Source organism: Megascapheus bottae, chromosome 3 (assembly GCF_031878675.1).
Source record: "Megascapheus bottae isolate mThoBot1 chromosome 3, mThoBot2.hap1, whole genome shotgun sequence".
NCBI classification, from domain to species: domain Eukaryota; kingdom Metazoa; phylum Chordata; class Mammalia; order Rodentia; family Geomyidae; genus Megascapheus; species Megascapheus bottae.
The window spans coordinates 36,726,203-36,748,011 of NC_143511.1; the positions used below are offsets into that span (position 1 = coordinate 36,726,203).

The window sequence follows — 21,809 nt, forward strand, 5'->3', positions numbered from 1 at the left end:
TTCAGTCTGGAGGAGAACCACACAGGGACAGTTCAAGTGCCATGTGCAACACTACAGGAACATTCATGGACACACACAAATAACTGCAAACATTTGACCACTCACAGCAACACACACAGGGACACTCACAGGGACCCCCACCCCTCCCGCACACACCCGTGCCCCCCCTCCACACACGCGGGAAGGAAAAGTGGTGATGCACAGGGAGATGAGGGTGGAGGGTGTCCTAGCCATTTCCTGCCCTGGTCTGTCCCATGTTACCCTAGAATTCCTCCGGAAAAATCTCCGGAGCCGTCGGTGGCGGAGGCCAGGGCGCACAAAGCATGGACACAGGCGCCCCGGGAACCCTCTCCGCCCATCACTCAGGCCTGAGCCTCGACCTCTTTGCCAGCAACAACTAAACATCTTTGCAATGCACTCTCCGAGGCTTGTGTGGACTGTGAATTCCTGGGAGGACCCCGGGGTTCTGAGTCCTCTGAGCCATTGTGATGTCACCTCTGCACAGCTCTTCCCTTGAGCCCTTGATTATGACACAAGCTTTGCAAGGTGCCCTGTTCAGGTCTTTTTCTGCCTTGCCCAGGCTGACCACTGGCTATTGTGACCCAAAGCCCCTGGACCAGTGGCCCCTCATAGAGCTAGGTCAGAGGCTCTGGCTGAAGGAGATCTATCAAGGTGGGGTCTTAAGCACACAGCCTTGCCCTATCCAGACGGGACCCTGGATAGGAGAGGATGACTCTCACCACTCCAAAGACTCCCAGAACTCTCAGGGATTCAACCTCCTGATTCCTTGTCTCACCAAAGTCAGAAAGTGACACACATCTCTGAGGGACTGCCTTGACAGGGAACACTTGCTAGGAGATCAGATGCACTGAAACAAATGCAACTCCACCAACTCTTCTAGTCCTGCAGAAGGGTTCAGAAAATGCTACTTGATGGTTGACCACGTGCTCCTCTGCTCCACAGATAGATGCAGGTGACTGAGCCTCAGAGAACATGCCCTGGGTCCTAGAACCTGCCCCAGCCCTCCCACGACCCACAGAACTGAGCCCTCTATGTCCTTTCTGTAGACAGCCATGGAGCCAGGGGTCAGACTCACTGGAGCTTGTAGGTGCCCAATTCTGAGAAGCCCTCCCCTGGACCTAGCCTGACCACAGCACCTGACTTCGGAAAAGTGAATCCCAGTGTGGGAGCTCCATTACCCAGTAGATTGAACTTGTGACTTGGGGAGACTGCGCATTCCACGTTGCTCTCTCCTTCTAGCCGGCCTCCCCTCACAACTCCTAATGACTCATCTGACACAGTCATGGCTGTCCCCTGGACTGGACTCTGGTTTAAAGGTGCACCAATTCCATCCAACAGACAAGAGAAAGAAGAGAAAAGAGACTAAAGGAAATAATAGGACTGAGATTCAGCGAAGCGGGTCACTCTCATTGTCCCCCTTTCTGTCTCAGTACTATCAGTGCCACCATGAGTGCCTCCTCCAGCCCCAGTGAATGTATGAACTGGGGAAATGGCAGAGATAAAATTAGACTAGTGAACTTACAGTTTATGCATATCCAGTTTATTATATCCTTAAATAGTCCAACACTACTTGTTCCACAGTCTGTGGAAAAAATAGGCCATTGTATGAAGAGGACAGGGAGAGAAGCTCAGAACAGACTTTATAATTTGGACAAACAGCCAGGTGATTTTTATTTCCCCACAGACAGATTGCCTCAACTACATTCAGGTGCTTCAACCTCTCAATGCCAGCTTCCTGTATGTGTGTGGGACCAGCGCGTTCCAGCCCACTTGTGACTACCTGGTAAGACCATGGACTTTCCCTGTGGGTCAGTTGGGCCTCACAACAGCCTGAACAGTGATTAAAGAAGAATGGAGAACTCTAAGGAGGCAGAAGATCATTTGTACCCCCAAAACATGCGGGTATTATCAGGTCAGCCATGGAGACATCTCTCCGTGTGTGTGTGTGTGTGTGTGTGTGTGTGTGTGTGTGTGTGTGTGTGTGTGCAGGGCGGTGGGGGGGGGCGGGGGGAGCAGGGCGTGGTTAGTGATGCTTCTCTGTAAAGATTCACCACTCTGTGAAAAGAATGTACAGCCCACATGGCTCCTTTTTGTTCTTTGTCCACAGCTGAAGTGTGGCTCAAGGCAGGGTTCGGGGGATTCATGGCACTGGTGAAACACTCTAGAAAATGAACTGCTGACAGCTCCAGCTGTGTGCTTAGACCCCAGAAGCCTGGCTGAAAATCCAGATGTCTTAGGATGCCTTTGCTTTCATTCAATTGTAGAACTTAACATCCTTTGAGCTTCTGGGAAGAAATGAAGAAGGCAAAGGCAAGTGTCCCTACGATCCTGCACACAGTCACACATCCGTCATGGTTGGTGAGTCCTTCTCCTCAGGCTTTCTCCCTGGAGTTTATGGCCAAATGTTCTATGCTCACATAGAATAATAAGTCCAATTCCTTCTTTTGTCTTTCTCCCCTGGTCTCATTTCTTTGTGTGTGTGGATGGGGAAGAGAAAGGGCTAGTACTGGCGTTTGTACTCAAAGTCTGGGCACTGTCCTTGAGCTTTATTGCTCAAGACAAGTGCTCTCCCACTTGAACCAGAGCTCTACTTATGGCTTTTTGATGGTTGATTGGAGGTAAGAGTCTCACAGACTTTCCTTCCTGAGCTGGATATGAACCATAACCCTTAGATCTCAGCCTTCTGAACAGCTAGTGTAAGCCACTAGGGCTGGCCCCCTGATCTCAGTGTGTGTGTGTGTGTGTGTGTGTGTGTGTGTGTGTGTGTGTGTGTGTGTGTGTGTTGATACTCTGGCTTGAGTTCCAGGGCCTGAGCACTCTCCCTGAGCTTCTTTTGCTTAAAGCTATCACTTTGCCACTTGAGCCACAGCTCTACTTCTCGGTTCTCTTCCTCCCCACCCCCACGTAGTTTATTGCAGATGAGAATCTCATGGACTTTCTTGCCTAGCTGTCTTAGAACTCTGATCCTCAAATCCTAGCCTCTTGAGTAGCTAGGATTACAGATGTGAGCCACTGGTGACTGGCCCTGGTCTCATTTTAATATCAGCTGCCTCAAAAGTAGGTATTTATCCTTTGGCACAGACTCCTGAAGAAGAGTTGAAATCATCATTCAAAGGGATAGCCACCACTGAGGTAGCAATACTACTTTACATCCATCTTTGGTAATCACTGTTCAGACATTCCTCTTTGGGAGAGAGATTAGCCCCGGAAACATGAGCTGCCTACAGTGGTCTCATGTTTCAGCAGTGGCCTGTAGCTCTTAGAGGTGTATACTACTATACAGTGCCTAGATTAGAATAATTCCATTCACAGTTTTTCCACTCTATGATGAAGGGAGGTACATTGTATGGCCATTCAACATTTTCCTTTAGTGCAATGTTCAGTGCATTGCACCTGATTTCAAAACAGACCTTGAGTGAGGAGCTTTGGCCCTCCGTATAGACTATATAAGTGTTCTGAGCACAAGTATGGTTGGCAAGGTAAACTATGTTGTTTGAATGAAAGTGTGTCTCAAGTGACAGTGTTTTCAACTTGGGATGGTTCTGTAACATATGGTATAGAAAGGTGCATTTGTCATTCCTTCATTGGATGTGAGAAGTGGTTGCTTGCATCCAGTCACTGCTTGGAAACCTCAGTGATGCAATTGAACATGGCATCCACTGTTATTCCAAAGAAAAGACATGGCTGCAGGAACTAGAGGGCATCTCCGAAGTTGGGAAGCTGCTTTTGTCTTCTACAGTGGTACTTAATTAAGTTACAAAGAAATTGATCTTGATGCCACAAAGGAGGGGTTGTTCTAATTATTTTTTTTAATCTCCCTCTTCCATGTTCCTGGGGTATTAAAGATGGAGAGCTATATTCTGGGACAGAATAGGATTTTTTAGGAAGCCAGTACACCATCTCTCGAAATCCTTCCCACAATGTTTTGCGTGCAGAAGACAACATCCAATGGCTGTATGGTAAGATGCTCTGTAATGGTAAGATGTTACAGTGCACTCTGGGTGGCCACTTCTCTTCTTGTTTTCCCTGACCTTTCAGCATCCTGGACTGTTTACACCTTAGAGGCAATGGAACTTTTCAGAGACTTGGCCAGAAACCAGGGCATCCTATTTGGTTTATTCGATGCTAACAGAGCACTATGTTAAGGTCATATTAACCTCCTATGCTGAGAGATTTCTGTAACTGACCCTTGACTTAATGACAAACTCAGATTTGTCACATTAGGAGTTATTTTGGCATGACAATCAAAGCTCAGGTTTTATGCCACACCTCCAGCGCCTGCTACCTCCAGATGACAGCTGGCTTATGTGTGACTCTGGGAACAGGTGGTAAGGTGCTGGTGATTGGCTTTTTCCTGTGGAGAGGGGAGTGGCCAGAGATATTCTAGGACTCCTTAAAACCTCTAGACAACCTTTGGGGATGGATACTGTGGTCTGATATGCAGAGGCAGCTAACTTCTCTTCAGAGTTGACCAGAGTCTTAGAGCAACTGCTTCGTTTGGCCAGGGTCAATTGGTTTGGGTCTGTACTTTATAGCAGAAGAGGCTCTGCTTTCCAGCAGGAACATTGTCTTGTAGGGCCAGAATCAGGGCCATCTTTCTGAACTTGAGGACAGTGAGGCAGACATGACTGGGCATGGTACTGTCACCATTCCTGGCTCTGTAGTTTGATTCCACCATGGCGCACATACTCCAGATATCTTTGTAGGGAAGTCCCTGACCCCAAAGCTGCACTGACTGCCTGTGACACCATGGGAGTAGGTGGTGACACACTCTGTGTAAGGACAGTCTCGTGTCTCTGCAGAGCCTAGATTTGTCTATTCGGATGTGATCCGGAAAAGCTCTGATAGTCCTGGGCATGATGATGACAAGGTTTACTTCTTCTTCACTGAAGTGTCTATGGAGTATGACTTTATTTCCAAGTTAAAGGTCCCCCGCGTTGCCAGAGTATGCAAGGTGATCCCTGATCTCTCTGCTGACCTAGAAGTTCTTTCCATTCTGTGGGAGCAGGCCTGGAAAAGCATCTTTTCCTGCCCCCCCCAATCCCTTCCTGCCATATCATTCACTGTTGAGAGGCCTGGCAGGTTCCATATATTTGTTATCAGAACCCCAGCTCTCTTCCCTCCTCCCTCTCCTTCCACCAAGTGTCCACGGGAACTAAGGTGACAACGGCACCCAGGCTGCACCCCTTAGCACTGTCCTTAGACCTCCCCAAGGCTGTAGGAAAAGTTAGGCTTTGTTGAGTGTGCCAAGTAGATTCTCTGGGACTTAGAACCCCACTATTAGGAGCTCTTAGTCAACTCAAGAATGAATCACAAATTAGTAAGGGAAGGCTAAGAAGTGAGAACTACACTTCAAAATGTTTATCAGGCCCAAAGCTTGAAGTATATGTGTGTGGAGCTATTGGTGGCAAGGATGTATGTTCTTTTTTATTTTTGCCAGTCCTGAGGCTTGAACTCAGGGCCTGAGCACTGTCCTTGGCCTTTTTCAAGGTTAGAGCTCTACCACTTGAGCCACAGCACCACTTCTGGCTCTTTCTATGTATGTGCTACCATGGAATCAAATTTGGATCTTTGTGCATGCTTAGGCAAGCACTCTACCACTAGGCCAAACTCCCAGCCTGGCAAGGATGTCTTAAAAGCAGATGCATAACACCAGAGAACTGCCATGGGTAGAGTTAGCAAACCTCAGGGTAGCTTAGCTGGCATTTTAGGAAAGGCAGGGTGACATCAGGACTCACAAAAGATGATTAGCTGCAGCTAATCCTCCATGGAAGTCATTCAGTTCCCAGTTGCCCGGTGACCTTTCCATGAGGTGATCATTATTGGAACCTCTCCAGTCAGTAAGAGTGATCTCATGCCACCGATACACACAATTGGAGGCTTAAGTGTGCTCTCCCCTTAACAGCCTAGCACACGAGGCAGAAAGTGGGTGCTGTGTGTATCTGAGTTGTTTGTCTAGCTCTTCTCTAGCCAGGGCTCACTTAGTTATCAGGTTTCTCTTAACCCACGGCTGTCTCACTTCCCAGCTTGCAGAGCAGTGAACCACCCCTGTTCAGGCCAGGATGGTGCATGGCAGTCCTAGTGGATGGTTAATGCAAGAGCAGGGCTCCCAGAAGGTATTTGAGCCACTCTAACAGCAGCCCAGCCTGAGGTGTCGGTGCCTTCACTCTCCACCACCACTGTAGTTCCATAGCTGTCAGGATACGAACAATGGACCTACTTTGGCTAATCGTGACACCTAGCCCTGGGATAAGGGTTTGCATGGCATCCATGACCAAGATCATGCAATATACCCCACCAAATTCATGCTATGAGGCTTGGCCTAAGGACTTCTGTCGTCCCCTCAGAATCCTTTTCTTGTCCTGTGTCTTGTCTCACTGCCGGTCTGAGATGTGCACTTATCTCCCCATCGATGCCACGCTGTACACACAGACCTCAGATGCCTATGAGTCTGCTAAAACATCAGAAGGAAAAATAAAGGCTTCTTACATGCTTCATCATTTGCCTTCCTATGATTACCTGGTAGAGATGAGAAAGGAGTAGGCTTGCATTGTGTCCAAGATAAAAGAAGACTCTTTCATGTTATATTCTTTGGCAAGCATGCCTTCTATTTTTAGTTCACTGGTTTCCAGGACCCATTCATTCTAAGAATTCCCAGTGGATGCCTAAAACCACAGACAACGCTGAATCTTTATGCACTGTTTTCCTATACACATATGCCTTAGTCTATAAAGTAGATAAAATAAGGCATTAGCTGTAATAAATGATAAATAGAACAGAATCTCAATCTCTGTAACTGAAATCATGGGGAGGTAACCATAGAGAAGGTAGATCAGTTTTATTCTCTCCCAGCCATGAAGTCCTGAGAGTTCACAGTTGACTCCTCTCAGCCCTTGGCCACTGCACAGTGTTTAAGGACCACCTAGTTGTCAGCATGGAATCAGAAGTTTGGATCTGTCAAAGAGGACATGCATCCATTTATCCAAGAGAAGTCTCATGTCTAGAGGCTGCCTGCCACCAACCAGGTCCATATGGTTCACTTACAGGTTATTTGGAGATGGACAGGAGCCAAGAAACAGTCTCGTTGATTCAGAACCCAGTGGCATTCAGAGTGCTGTGGAACAGTTGTAATTAGATGAGTTATCATTAGATGAGTTTTAAGAGAGAGGATTTTTATTTGTTTTATTTTGAGCCAGAAAGCCTGATCTGAGCTAGCAGGAAAGTGTCTGCTTTCCTTTTACTCAGCAAGGCTTGTCCAGGTCATGCTATAAACTACTGAGGTTGGGTATTACACCCTGCATGCAGACCACATGCAGATGGGACATCCAGGTTCCCTTACCATGTCTTGTCTCTGGGGTTTCAGGGAGACCGAGGGGGTCTGAGGATCTTACAGAAGAAGTGGACTTCTTTCCTGAAGGCTAGGCTGATCTGCTCCCAGGCAGACATAGGTCTGACCTTCGACATATTACAAGATGTCTTTATACTGCGGTCCCCAGACCTCAAGGAGCCTGTGTTCTATGCACTCTTCACCCCACAGCTGTAAGTGCTGCCCTGGGAAAATGGCATCTGTTCCCCAGTGCCCAGCTTCACTTCATGCACTCACATGGCCTGTCCTTTGCAGGAACAACGTGGGCCTGTCAGCAGTGTGTGCCTACACGCTATCCACGGTGGAGGCAGTGTTCTCTCATGGCAAGTACATGCAGAGGGTCACAGTGGAGAAGTCTCACATCAAGTGGGTACCCTACTATGATCTGGTGCCCACTCCACGGCCTGGAGAGGTGAGCAGGGCAGGGGCTCTAAGGGAAAGGTTTTTGTCCCTGTTCAAGAGTCTAGGACCCACAAGTGCAGGGCCTCCTAGAAGGTGAGTCTTCTGGCCACCATGCGTCTATACCATGCCCAGCATCCACTGGGCCTGAGAACTAAAGAGGGCAACTTTACCCTTTTCTGTATATTGTGCAACAAGTCTCAGAACACTCTTCCCAAAGGAATGTGCTACTGTCTATTTTTGTGGAACTGATTTTGCACAATGCAGTTCAGTTTCCTGCAGAGAAACACATAATTTCTCTACCAGTGATTTTCACTGTCATGAACTATTCTGTCTACTAGTCAATAGGAGTCCCTTTTTTTTCTTTGCCAGTTCTGGGCTTGAACTCAGGGTCTGGGCCCTGTCCTTGGACTTTCTCAAGGCCAAAACTCTACCACTTGAGCCTCAGCACTACTTCTGGCTTTTTTCTATGTATGTGGTACTGAGGAATCGAACCTGGGTCTTCCTGCATGCTAGGCAAGAACTCTACTACTAGGCCAAACTCTGGGCCCAATAGGAGTCACTTTTTATTTTCTTCTAAGACAAAAAGAATAAAAAAGAAGTTTTAAGCTAATTTGGATGCCCCACTCATTGTTTGTCATGTAGTAAATGGGCCCTAACCTGTCTCCCCCACCCCTCCCCACCAGCTCTGGATATCTGGCCCTGACCAGACATAATCAGTTCTTTCTTTTGTGTGCACTGTGTTCAATAAAAATTAGTTTCTTGTACTCACTAACTTTGGGAAGGTCCCAAATTTTAGGAAGCTGGCACCATTTTTCCTCTTTCTCTGTTATTATGGTGGGAATGCCCAGTCTAAGGGTCATATACAACCTGAGAAATTATTTGGCACATGATGGGGCAGCCATGAAAACTTCCAGTCGGTCTTAGTGGTTGTCTCTAGCCTGCCTGTCTATTATTGATAATATTAAATGGCTGGAGAATGATGTTATCAATATCCAAAATGGCCTCTAGAAGAAAAAAGTTGCTTACCCTTATTTAACATTAGACTGTTTTTTGTCAATGTTTGTTAGAATCCTCATCTTTATGGGAAAATTATTATGACAACATGCCTTTAATTTCCAAAGTTTGGAAATTTGTTCACTGGTAGTTAATTCTATACACTGATGATCTGTCAAAATCAGTCACATTGTATGGATGTGAGTTGCATCCTCTGGCTTCTGGGAAGAAGTTCTTTAGCTATCCTCTGTCACCATTCTTTGGAGACTAGTCAGTGTGGATCCCTCAGTGCTATACTTTACATGATTCCCAGCGCTGTCCTTGATTGGTGATGGACAGGCATGTTCACCAGGGAAAGTTTTGCCTTCACAGTGCATCAACAGCGAGACACATGCAGCCAACTACACCAGCTCTTTGAATTTACCAACCCAAACACTGTTATTTGTTAAAGACCACCCTTTGATGGATGACTCAGTGACTCCATAGACAACAGGCCCACATTCATCATAAAAGATGTGAACTACACCCAGATTGTGGTGGATAGGACCCAGGCTCTGGATGGAACCATCTATGATGTCATGTTTCTCAGCACAGGTAGGTTCTGCGGAAGTCACAGTCAAAGTGTGTCTGTGTCCTTGGGTAAGAGACTGGAAGTGTACTTAAGATCCTTTGTGGGTAGATCTGACATCTCTCTTCAGGTAGGCCAAGTAGTTATAAAAGCATGAAAGAATTATGGCATCTGGGCTTCCAGATCTCTGTGACTAGAGAGCTTGTTTGAACATTCAAGGCTTGGCCTGCATCTGGGATGGGCTCCTGCAAAGAAGTCCCTGTTGTGGGAATGGAGTGATACCCTTGAGTGCTGCAATTGTGAGCACTGAGCATCCTGGCATTTCCTAAGTGCTGCTGAGAGGCTTTTTTCCTATCCCTGGAAGGAGCCAGGCTGAGATAGGTCCTGATCTGTGGCTGGGGATGGGGGGAATACACTTCCTTTAGGACCAGTACTCTTGCCACAGCAGCTGACAGAGCCTTAAGCCCACCCTGAGGACTTCCCAGCTGATTTGTATGCCCTAGGAATAAAAGCTTATGCTTTGTGTGCCAGGAGTTTGGCCTAGTGGTAGAGTGCTTGCCCAGCATGCATGAAGACCTGGCTTCAATTCCTCGGTACTGCATATATATAGAAAAAGCCTGAAATGGTGCTGTGGCTCAAGTGCAGAGCACTAGACTTAAGACAGCCCAAGGACAGTACTCAGGCCATGAGTACAAGCCCCAGGACTGGCAAAAAAAAAAAAAGCTTATGCTTTGTAAGAAAATCAGAATAACCTGTAACTTGAGTTTCGAATAGATTATTTGTCAGAGGCTTTCTCTTTTAGTTCTTGTGCAACACTGTCCTCTTAATCGAAGCATCTAATTGAGGGAGTAATTTGGGAGTGCAGAAGGGGGAGTATTGGCTCCTGAGTGACCTTGGTGACCTTGATTTGGTGACCTAGGTGCGTCCCTCTGGGGCTGCCTCACTGACCTGTGGTTTTGGCCTTGCAGACCAGGGCACCTTGTACAAAGCAGTCAGCCTAAAGAATGGTATGCATGTCATTGAGGAGACACAGCTTTTCCAGAAACCTGAACCAGTTCAAACCCTACTGTTGTCTTCGAAGAAGGTAACGGGGCCCAGACAGCAGGTCTGGTGGCTGCCTTGCTGGGTGGCTTTGCAGGGCTGTCATGTGATACTGGCTAAGCTAGTGTTGACCATGCTGTTTTTCCTGGCCCAGATGTGCTAGCCTTCAGAATGGAGGAAGGCAGAACTAGGGAGACAGAACTTCACTGAGTTCCTACAGCACAAGGCCAGTGTCAAGGTGAAACAGTCCTTGCATCATGGGAAGGAATGTTATTGTTACCTGAACCAGTGAGATCAGACTGTGTTGGCTCTATGTCATGGTAAATATAGACTTGTCCATGTACGAACTCCTAAGAGAAACAATAGGATACTTAATAGCTCATTACTGACATCGTGCTTCCTCCTGAACTAAGGACTACAAACGTTTTCTGCTAAGAAATTGACAGTGGATTCTGGAGGATGGGAAGCTGGAAGTCTGGCCTATAGGCCCTTAATTCAGCCTGTAGCTCCATTTATCCTGGAGAAGACATAGAATAGGCCTCCTCTTAGACTCTGGTTTTAGCATGCCATGAGCTTGTTATGGCTAATAATAATAATAATAATAATAATCATATTTTTTCTGTTCACCTTATAAAAACTGCAGGGCCAGGCACGGATGGTCCATACCTGCATATCCTAGCTACTCAGGAGGCTGAGATCTGAGGATCATAGTTCAAAGCCAGCCTGGGTAGGGAAATCTATGAGACTCTTATCTCCAATTAACCACCTAAAATCTGGAAGTTTAGCAGTTTCTCCAAGTGGTAGAACATGAGCCTTGAGAAAAAAAAAAAAAAGCTCAGGGACAGTGCCCAGGCTCTGAATTCAAACTCCATGACCACACAAAAAAGTACAGCAAAGATATCAATGTATGTGAATGAATGTACCTTCTCTCTGGCAAATATCATGTAACCCTTTTATTAATCACAATAAAAATATTTTTTAACAAAAAAGTATAGCAAAACCCTTTACCTGGAGAGTTGTATAGGAATGGCTTAGGTTGGAAGTATTGGATTTCACCCTGCTGATTGTAGCTTACCATCATCCGTCACATTTCCACCTGGCTGTGGAAAGTGTTACTACCCTCTTTTACACCTAAAATGCAGCAACGAAGAACAGAATGTAGACAAGTCCGTTTCCTGAGGGCTGTGTATTGGCCTTGTTTCCCTGGGCAGCCAGCCATGTGCTCTGCACCTCTGATTCTTCCCCATAGACTGGCAGGAAAGGCACCTCCTCTCTGGGTCACTGTGAGAGTTCCACAGCCTTGTGAAGCACCACTTCCATAGTGAGAAGCTGTGAGCTGTGCCTATACCTGTCTCTACCAAAAGGTGGCACAGAGCAAGAGACTTGCTCAGTTCTTGTCTGAATGCACCACATACACCATGCATCTATCACGTGTACCCATATCCTACCACATACTACACACATGAGATCAGACATACATCCTATCACACAACACACTACATACACCACAGACATGCTGTGTGTTCACTACATTACACCATACTCATACAGCCAGTACCCCACCACATACCATACATACATATCATAGTAAACATACACAGACACCATTTGTCACACCACAGACTTTACACTTACCACATGCAAACCACACACATCAAACACCATGCATAACAAAACACCACACACTATACTACATATAACATACATTCTCCAGGAACATCATATCCAACATCACACAACTACATGCACCACATATTTAGCACACACACACACACACACACACACACACACACACACACATACACACATCTAAACAAGCAGCTGTAGCAGGGATCCACAAGCATCAGCCCCCGTGGGTGTGATATTTCTAGAAATTCTGCCTGTGGGTACCAGTGCAGCTAGCTGACCCCATACTCCTGGGACCACAGCAGGCAGAACTCCAAGGTGGCCCTTCATGTGGATGGATGCTCATGGTGTGATGGTAGACTAGAGAGTCGCTACAAATACATGCATCAGTCACCATACAACCCAAGGCAGGCTCCCACTGTCTCCCTGAAAAATACCTGGCAGACAGAGCCCAAAGGGCACCTGTAGCAATGCGACTTTATACAGCAACAGGACCCCAGTGCCGACAGTGTTTAAGCTTCAGGACCAGCCAACAACCAGCTCGGAGAGCTCTGTTCAGCCTCCTGACTCTAGCAACTCAAACCCCAACCCGTGTAAGTGTGTGGTAAGCAAGTGGATGGGGAGAAGTCAGGGTCCAGGCCAAGCTAGGCTGCTGAAACCTCTACAGGTGAGGATATTAGAGAAGGGTTCTACTGGTCCCCTGGACAAAATAGTGCCTTCTTGAGGATATGTCAGCCATGAATTATGGGGAACTTCCACACATCCTTGATGGAGGCAAACGTGGATGTGTACGTGTGTGTCTTTACCCTTTTTGTGCCTGTTGTCATAAAGCATGGAGTGATTAGCACATGGAGAGGCCTGGAGCAGCAGCTACACAGGAGTGTGACCAGTGGCCCTGGGTCAGGGAGAGATGGTCTGATAGGGTGATCACTGTGGCTGACAGGATCTCAGCACAGCCATGGCTATGTGTCTAGGTGATGGGGTCAGTGTGGGAGGGGTTTACTTCAACCAGACAGCCATGCGCTTTACACGTGTTCCTTATAAAATACAATTTTGTTTTTATTCTTAAAGCGCTGCACAGAAAGCTTATTTCATTAGACAGATAATGAGTCTACTTCCTTTTGGCCAAGGCCTCCTGTCTGCTTTCTCTTAGTTGCCCCCTCCTGTCCCCACCCACAAGTTGTATAGTCATTTTCTACATCATTTCTACTGAGTACCACGCGTGCATTTGTTTATCCTTTGTCCCTCCATTTCTGCACCCAACGAGACTGAAACAAACAAACAGAACAACAAAAAGCAAAAGCAAACAATACATTCATGAACCAACCACGTTGGTTCTTACATTAACCCCCCTCTCCAGCCCAGACGGTGACCCTACCTGCTGATGCCAGTCAACTTCATGTCCTTTTTAAGCACTGCCCATATCATCCCGCATACTCAGACTTGGTTGGTGAGAGAACACCAACCTCCTCCTCTGCCCTACCACTCTCCAAATGATGCCTATAGTTCTCACAGTGCCACACAGCCTTGGCCCTCAGCCATGGCAGACTGAAGGAATGCCCGTGACAAACATTCCAGGCGGCTCCTATCTATCCACGGTCTGAACGTGGCTGGTACACAGGGTACTCTGCACTTGATTCTACAGCCCAGCGGTGATGCTCTTGACTTCATCTCTAAGGGAATGCGAAGCTCATGTGGAACCAAGGCCAGATTTTAGGAAGCAGCATTGGGTTCCTAAATGAATGTATATGGATCTAAGCTGTGGGAAGTTAGACTTTGGTAGAGGGTGTAAACCTTAATCTTGGGCTAAATCTTAGGGCTTGACCATATGCCTGTTTTAACTGCTCCAGGCTGTCTGCATTTCTTGGCACATGATCATTTCCTCCATCTTCACAGCAAAGGGTAGATCTGATTTTTTTTTTTTTGCCAGTCCTGGGCTTGGGCTCAGGGCCTGAGCACTGTCCTTGGACTTTCTCAAGGCTTAGCACTCTACCACGTGAGCCTCAGCACCACTTCCAGCTTTTTTTTTTTCTATGTATGTGGTACCAAGGAATTGAACCCAGGTCTTTGTGCATGTTAGGCAAGCACTCTACCACTAGGCCAAACTCCCGGCCCAGAATCTGAATATTTCATGTCATGAAGGCTGCTTTGGCATGAAGACTACTGAGGACTGAAGGCATGTGAGAGAGAGCCAAAGCTGGATACTCTACACGCCATCCTTTCTGTCTAAAAGCAAGGCATACGTTCCCCTTTATAGCACAATCGGTAGCAGTTGGACATGAGCTATGAGATTTGTAAAAAGAACCTGAAAGGCACAATCCTTTGTTCGGTGTATACATGATGAACGATCCTTCTCTTGTTCTCTTTTTCTCCATCTCTCTCTGTATCTTGCACATTCTCTCTGCCTGCGGACTTGTTCATTTGCTTACTGACATGCTTCAAGCTATATTCCTAAGGTTAACTTTCCTCTGGAGTATTGGTCATCTGATGTCCTTCATGTAGTCCTAGTGAAAAACAGTCCCTGGTTTTATCAGTTGAAAGTGGGCTACTCTGACCAGACATACCTTTGGCCATCACGATGGCACTCTAATCTCACTGTGTTTTTCACTCTGTTCCCCTGGGGGTTTCCTTAGCTGGTCATGTGCAGAGTGAATCCTGGGACATGTCATAATTCTTGGCTTTCCCTATACAGCCTGCCCCTGTATAGGAACTTGACACTCCACACTCCTAAACTTGCCAGGTGCCTAAGTGGGTATAATGCCTGGGTGGATGTAACGATTTGTGTTTCAGAGGCAAGCCACTTCCACCTTGAAAAGACCATTTTTGTATATACTTTCTAGTATCTTTTTTGGTGGGGAGAAGGGGAATCTTGGGGCTTGAACTCAAGGCTTAGGTACTGTCCCTAAGCTTTTAATTAATTAATTTATTTTGTTCCAGGCTAGTGATCTACCACTTGAGACAGCTCCAATTCTACCTTTACTCAGAGTTTCTTGGAAACAAGTGTCTCAGGGATTTTCCTGCCTGGGTTGACTTTGAAAATGCGATCCTCAGATTTCAGCCTCCTGAGTAACGAGGATTATGTTCATGAGCCACCGGTGCCTGCAAACTTCCTATTCTTAACACACCTTGAAATCAATCTCATATTTTTTTTGCCAGTCCTGGGCCTTAAGCTCAGGGCATGAGCACTGTCTGTGGGCTTTCACAGGGCTAGAGCTCTACCACTTGAGCCACAGCACCATTTCTGGCTTTTTTGCTATGTATGTGGTACCAAGGAATCGAACCTGGGTCTTTGAGTATCCGAGGCAAGCACTGTACCACTAGGCCAAACTCCTGGCCCCAATCTCATATTTTTGAAACTGGATTGGAATCTCTTGCAGAGAACAATCCATGTGGCAGCAAATGTGGAAACAAATGTGGCATCTGCTTCCCTATTCCCATATTAGGAAGACTAGATATTGCTCCAGCATAGGTCCTTGCACAAACAATTGTTATCTACCATATTGCCCAGTCCCTTCCCCAAATTTACTATCCTTTTCCTTGTCTAGTCATGTTTGTGCAGTGTTTCACCTTTCCATAAAGTGGAATGTCAGCCTCATTCTCACTGTGTCTTTGAATTGTCACTGCTTTTCTCTGTAGCACCAGTAAGAGGAGATATTAAAACTTGCCTATCTTCTCCCTTGGGCCATCTAGAGTCATCTTCTCATTCCAGGGTCTTTAATGCAATCATATTTGGAAAATCCTACCCTTTAACCAGGTAACCTAAGTTCCCCACAGTACTCACCTTCCCTCTGGTCTACAGAGCAGTTTCTTATCTTTTGGGGTTGTTTCTGCCCAGACTTCCTTGCCATGTCTCTATTCCCAGGCCAGTGTATCTCTTAATTTTCTAACTTTCACCAACTTGGGCCATCAAAACTGGATGGCTGGTATGCACTTCCATTTATAGACCCCAGAGGTGTGACTCCACCTGCAAGGCCACCCTCGATGTGTGTCACTGACTACCAGCCAGCCGCCATTCCTATGACGTAGGGGCCACAAGTTTCAAAGTTTCCATCAGATCTGCAACCACACAGCCTGGAGCCTGAAGTCTGGGCAAGCCCCTGCCAACCCACACAGAACTATTTTGCAGGAAGACATAAAAAGACAAGCAAGCGTGAGCTGGTCTGAGCAGCACGGCGAACAACCTGCTGTCATTGTCATTCACAGCCCACCATAGATCAGTGTCTCCAACTGACCATATTTCCATCTGGAATGGATTTCTAAACCTGCTGCATTTGCAAAAGCCTGCATGCTTTCATTGCTTACAAAATTACACTCCTTTTTTGATTGCTGTCCTTAATGTACTATGTTATCTCTCATCTCTTTTGCTGTCCCTTGGTTATCTCATATTGTTACAATATTTCACCTTGTTAACTGATATATTTTATATGTGCTTAATTGGTTATTTGAAATTGGATAGGGAAGGAGGAAAATCAAGATGATCTGATGGAGGGTGGGAGGGAAATGGGGACCATGTCATGAGAAAGGGTATCAATGTGAAGTTATGCACCTTTTGTCTGGTGACTATAATGTAACCCTTCTATTAATCACAATAAAAAGTATTTCAGGGCCGGGAGTATTTGGCCTAGTGGTTAAAGTGCTTGCCTAGCATGCATGAAGACCCCGGTTCGATTCCTCGGTACCGCATACATAGGAAAAAGCCAGAAGTGGTACTGAGGCTCAAGTGGTAGAGCTCTAGCCTTGAGAAAGTCCAAGGACAGTGCTCAGACCCTGAGCTCAAGCCCGGGACTGGCCAAAAAAAAAAAAGTATTTCAAAAAAAGAAGAGTGGGAGGAGGGAGGGAGGGAAATGGCGACTATGACATGAGAAAGAGTATCAGTATTTGCGAAGTAATGTATCTTCTATCTGGTGAATATAATGTAATCCTTCCATTAATTACAATAAAAATATATGAAAAAATTACACTCCTTTTTTAAAGCCCAAGTATCATGTTTTATTTTTTCAAAATTTAGCAAATTAACTTAAAAATGACTTTGCTGGAAGAATTACTCAACCAACTGTTACCTTTTCCTCTATGGAAAGATGTTACAGTACAATAGAGTCCCAAAATATACATTTGTCACCTTTTAAACAGAGAGAAAATATTCATGTGAGAGGCACAAGTTTCATTAATATTGTCCCAACAAATAGATGGGAAAGTATAAAAACTTGTATCAGTTGGCCCAGTCCCCATGAAATAGCCAGCCCCCATGCCCATCCCCCACGAAGATCACATGCTGCCACATTTCTCAAAGCTAAGCACTTTAAGGCACATCCTATTGTGTCCTGCCAAGTCTTGCAATGTCATGAACCTCAAGACACATCATGCTTAGTTCCTCTTTTCCAGCCTGGCTCCATCCCTACTTGGGGAAAGAGGAAATGCAGAAGGAAGCAAATAGGTAGACGAGGAAAGGAAGGGCCCAGAGCCAGCAAGCCAGAGTGGTTATACGTGTAAGGCTTGCCGAAAGGAAACTCCACGCAGTTTAAGAGGTGAAGGTTTTTTTGAGAGAGAGAAAGAGAGAAAACAGACCTACAGCCGCACAAGATGGAGTCAGGTGGAAGAAAGAGAGCTTATGGCCGGAAGTGAGACATTATATAGGGGGAGGAGTGTGGCTACAGCGGGAGCGGATGTGACCTCAGAGGATGAAGAAATACTTCAGACTGGGGGACCTCCCACTGGCGGACATGACAGTTGCCAGGGTTACAGTCTGGGTGGGGATTTCCAGGGTGCACAGAACGCCAAGGGAAGGAATCATTTCTCCCAGGCAGACCTAACATTCCCACTTTCTGATAATTATAAAGGGGCGCCGATTCTTTCTGGCTATTTCCTGCTGACAGGGGGCGTCGATATTGGGGGACGAAGGTGAGGATGTTATCCATCCAAGAGAAGGAAACGGTGACTGTCCCATGGTAATGAGCCTGTGTCCCTGGATGAAGTCCAAGTGAAGTCTTATGAGGTCAAGTCTAAACGATAAGAAAGAAAAACTTGAGTGATTTAGAGATAACAAAAGCAATGAGGTGAAGAGGAATACAGAGGAGATCTAATGGAGGGGGAGAAGGGAAAACAATTAGCTCGGCATTACTCACCCTCATCTTCTTCTGAGATACGAGGCAGGTTTACCTTGGTAGGTCTGATAGAAGGGCAATCATGCCTTTGTGTCATCATTGGTATAGGAGGTTCAGGAACAGAAGCAGTAGCCCTCTTTACTCTTGACAGATGAATCCTCTGTGGCTGTCCATTGAGCTTCACTGCAGTAGGAGTGGTCAATAGGACCTGGTGTGGGCCTGTCCACTTAGGATGTAAACCAGATGGATCAAGGGTCTTGAGAAAGACTTGATCCCTAGGCAATATTGGAGGAGAAGGGAAAGGGCCTTGGTGGGGCTGGGGAAGGCATTCAGCAGCATGTTGGCGTAACATGTGTCTAAGAAAAGTTAGGACAGGAAGATAATCCATTAATGGAGCCTTTGTGCCATCAGTGGGGAAATTTCCCAGGAGGAAAGGTCTTCCATACATTAGATCAAATGGGCTAAGAAAAGTAGGACTCTGGGGGAGGCACGTAAGCGAGTGAGAGCAAAAGGTAACAGTTCTGGCCAGGATTGCTGAAGTTCTAAAGAAAGCTTGGTGAGTTGTGTTTTTAGGAGAGCACTTGCTCTTTCAACCTTTTGAAGACTGGGGTCTATAAGGAATGAGAAGGTTCCACTGGACATTTAAAGAGGCTGCTACGTGTTAGGTCACTTTGGAGATGAAGTCAGGTCCATTGTCAGATTGAAGTGACCTGGGTAAACCGAACCTAGGAATAATTTCTTTTAGTAAGACAGAAGTGACAGTATCTGCAGTCTCTGATGTTGTGGGATAAGCCTCTATCCATCCTGAAAAAGTATCTACCATAGTTAGAAGGTATCTCTGTCGCTTACATGGGGGCATATGACTGAAATCTACCTGCCAGCCTTCTCCCAGGGTATGCCCCCGGAGTTGGTGTGTGGGGAATGCAGCTGGTCAGAAACCGCCCTGTGGGGAAGTAAGGGAACAAATAGGACAGGTTTGGGTAACAGTTTTTAGTCATGTGATTAGGCCAGGACAATAGATTAAAGATTTCAGAAGGTGGGAAAGAGGCTTGTATCCTATGTGTAGGGCCTGGTGAATCTGAGACAGGAAGCTGTCTGCTTGTGTTTTGGGAAGAACTAGTCGTCCTCCCAGGGTCCTCCATCCCTGCGCTTCCTGGGAGGCTCCCTGTTGAGTAAGTTCCTCGAGCTCCTGTGGGGTATAAGAGGGTTGGATCGGAGGCAGTACCAGGAGTAAGGGAGCTGGAAGTTGTCTCTGGGCCGCTAGCTTTGCCTCCTGGTCTGCCTTTGAATTACCTACCCTGATGACATCCGGTCCTGTCCCATGACCCCGGCAGTGAATGACGGCTACCTGTTGGGGAAGGGAAGCCGCTTCCAGGAGCTTTAAGATAAGTGGAGCATTAGTGACAGGGGTGCCTTTTGTGGACAGGAAGCCTCGCTCCTTCCAGATGGCTGCATGGGAATGGAGAATATGATAGGCGTATTTTGAATCTGTATAGATGTTAATCCTCCGACCCCTAGCTAGGGTTAAGGCCCTAGTGAAGGCTATAAGTTCTGCCTTTTGTGAGGTGGTGCCAGGGGGAAGGGGGCTGCTTTCAATAATGGCGTGATTGTTAACAAGAGCATAGCCTGCAACCCGACTGCCCAGGGAGGTAGATGTGGAACTGCCATCAATATACCAGGTGTCTTCTGGGTTAGAGAGAGGCGTGTCCAAGATACCTGTAAAATGGGGTGTGAGTTCTGCCAAGGTCTCTGTACATGAATGAAAAAGAGAGTTAGAGTTGGATGGAAGCAAAGTGGCTGGATTAAGAGGGGGGCAACTTTCCAATGAGAAGTTGGAATTTTCAATGAATGTTGCATGAAACAACCGTAAGCGGGAAGGGGAAAGGGAGGACAGAGCTTTATGAGATAAAAGGTCCTTTAGTCTGCGGTGGGCTGGCCGAATGTGAGTTTTGTGCTCCTCTGAGCCAGAGTAGCTGCTGCGGCCACAGCTTGAAGGCATGCTGGCCAGCCTTTTACCGTTGGGTCCAGCTGTTTTGAGAGGTAGGCCACAGGTTTGAAAGATGGGCCCGACATTTGTCCAAGAGCCCCAAGGACAATTCCCTGCCTCTCAGTGACATAGAGTATAAAGGGTTTTGAAAGATTGGGTAGAGCCAGTGCTGGAGCCTAAAGAAGTGCCTGCTTCAGTACTGTAAATGGGCTATCAGTGGGATTTGTGTGGTCTGGTGGCTCTTGTTGGGAGCCCTTGTCTGCCTCATAAAGCGGTTTGGCCAACGTAGCAAAGCCAGGTATCCAAATATGAAGAAAGCCTGCCAGTCCCAGGAAGGAAAGAATGTCCTCCTTGGTTTGAGGGCCAGAGAGAGGCTTTTCTGTCAAGAGTAATTCTGCTCTCAGTGGGAGTTATGGACAGACCCAGATATGGTACCTCTGGCTTTGTTATCTGGGCCTTGGAAGAGGAGACTCTATATCCTTTGGACAGTAGAAAGTTAAGGAGCTCAGCTGTATGTTGATGAGCCAGCTCAAGGGAGGGGCTGCAGAGCAAGAGGTCATCCACATACTGAAGGATGACACTAGGAGACACTTGAAGAGAAAGGAGATCCCTTGCTAATGCTTGTCCAAAAAGGTGAGGGCTGCCCCGAAAGCCCTGGGGGAGGACTGTCCAGGTCAGCTGTTGTGCCTGGGAGGTGTCCCCGGTTTAGGCACCAAATGTAAGGCTTGCCGAAAGGAAACTCCACGCAGTTTAAGAGGTGAAGGTTTATTGAGAGAGAGAAAGAGAGAAAACAGACCTACAGCCGCACAAGATGGAGTCAGGCGGAAGAAAGTGAGCTTATGGCCGGAAGTGAGACATTATATAGGGGGAGGAGTGTGGCCACAGTGGAAGCGGATGTGACCTCAGAGGATGAAGAAATACTTCAGACTGGGGGACCTCCCACTGGGGGACATGACAGTTGCCAGGGTTACAGTCTGGGCAGGGATTTCCAGGGTGCACAGAACGCCAAGGGAAGGAATCATTTCTCCCAGGCAGACCCAACAATATGGATAAGAAAGTAACAGTCTAAACAGGTCAGCATGACTTCAACTTTATTAGATCCATTCCCAATGTGTAGGGTTCGAAATAGAAAAACAAAAACAAGACTAACAAAATAGACGGCTGCACCAAAAAATGACGAATTCACATCACATTGAAGATGACGCTGTCACACAGACATAGAAATAAAGTTATGGAATAAAAATTCTCCTCATAATGGACGTTTCCAGATGAGAAGGGAGAGAGTAAGATGAGCATGAAAATCATACTACCCACTTACATCTTTAGTAACAGTCTACAGAAGTCACTGGGAATGGGGCTGGGTACACACGACTAGCCCTCAGTCCCCCGGGGCATCCGAGTTGGTGAACCTCAGTTCACACTTGGCATTGACTAGCTTTTGTCTGGTGGAGAGCTCACTGGTCGTCCATGAGTCTGGTCAGTCTGTGGAGACTCTGCTCGTGTCCAGCGCCAGCTTGGACTGCTCTCCATTCTGCTGGGAGCAGCTCATGAGTTTCACCAGGTCAGAACAATCCTAACTGGGCTTCTTCCTGACTAGCAGGCTGAGCAGAATTCCAAGCACCGTCTGAGCAAGTAGCCTTTATAGCAGACATAGGCCCAGAGGAAGAGGAGGAAGAGGAGGAAGAGGAAGGGGATCATAAAGGA

The 21,809-nt window shown here is 46.7% G+C and overlaps 1 pseudogene across 1 annotated transcript; it reads left to right on the forward strand.

The window, feature by feature from the left end:
* Positions 1-720: 720 nt before the first annotated feature.
* LOC150065345 (semaphorin-4D-like) lies at positions 721-21,784 on the forward strand (annotated as a pseudogene). Its single transcript, XR_016534950.1, has 8 exons — positions 721-973; positions 1,706-1,804; positions 2,286-2,379; positions 7,385-7,560; positions 7,643-7,799; positions 9,155-9,376; positions 10,319-10,434; positions 21,703-21,784. The product of XR_016534950.1 is annotated as a semaphorin-4D-like (transcript).
* The last annotated feature ends 25 nt before the right edge of the window (positions 21,785-21,809 follow it).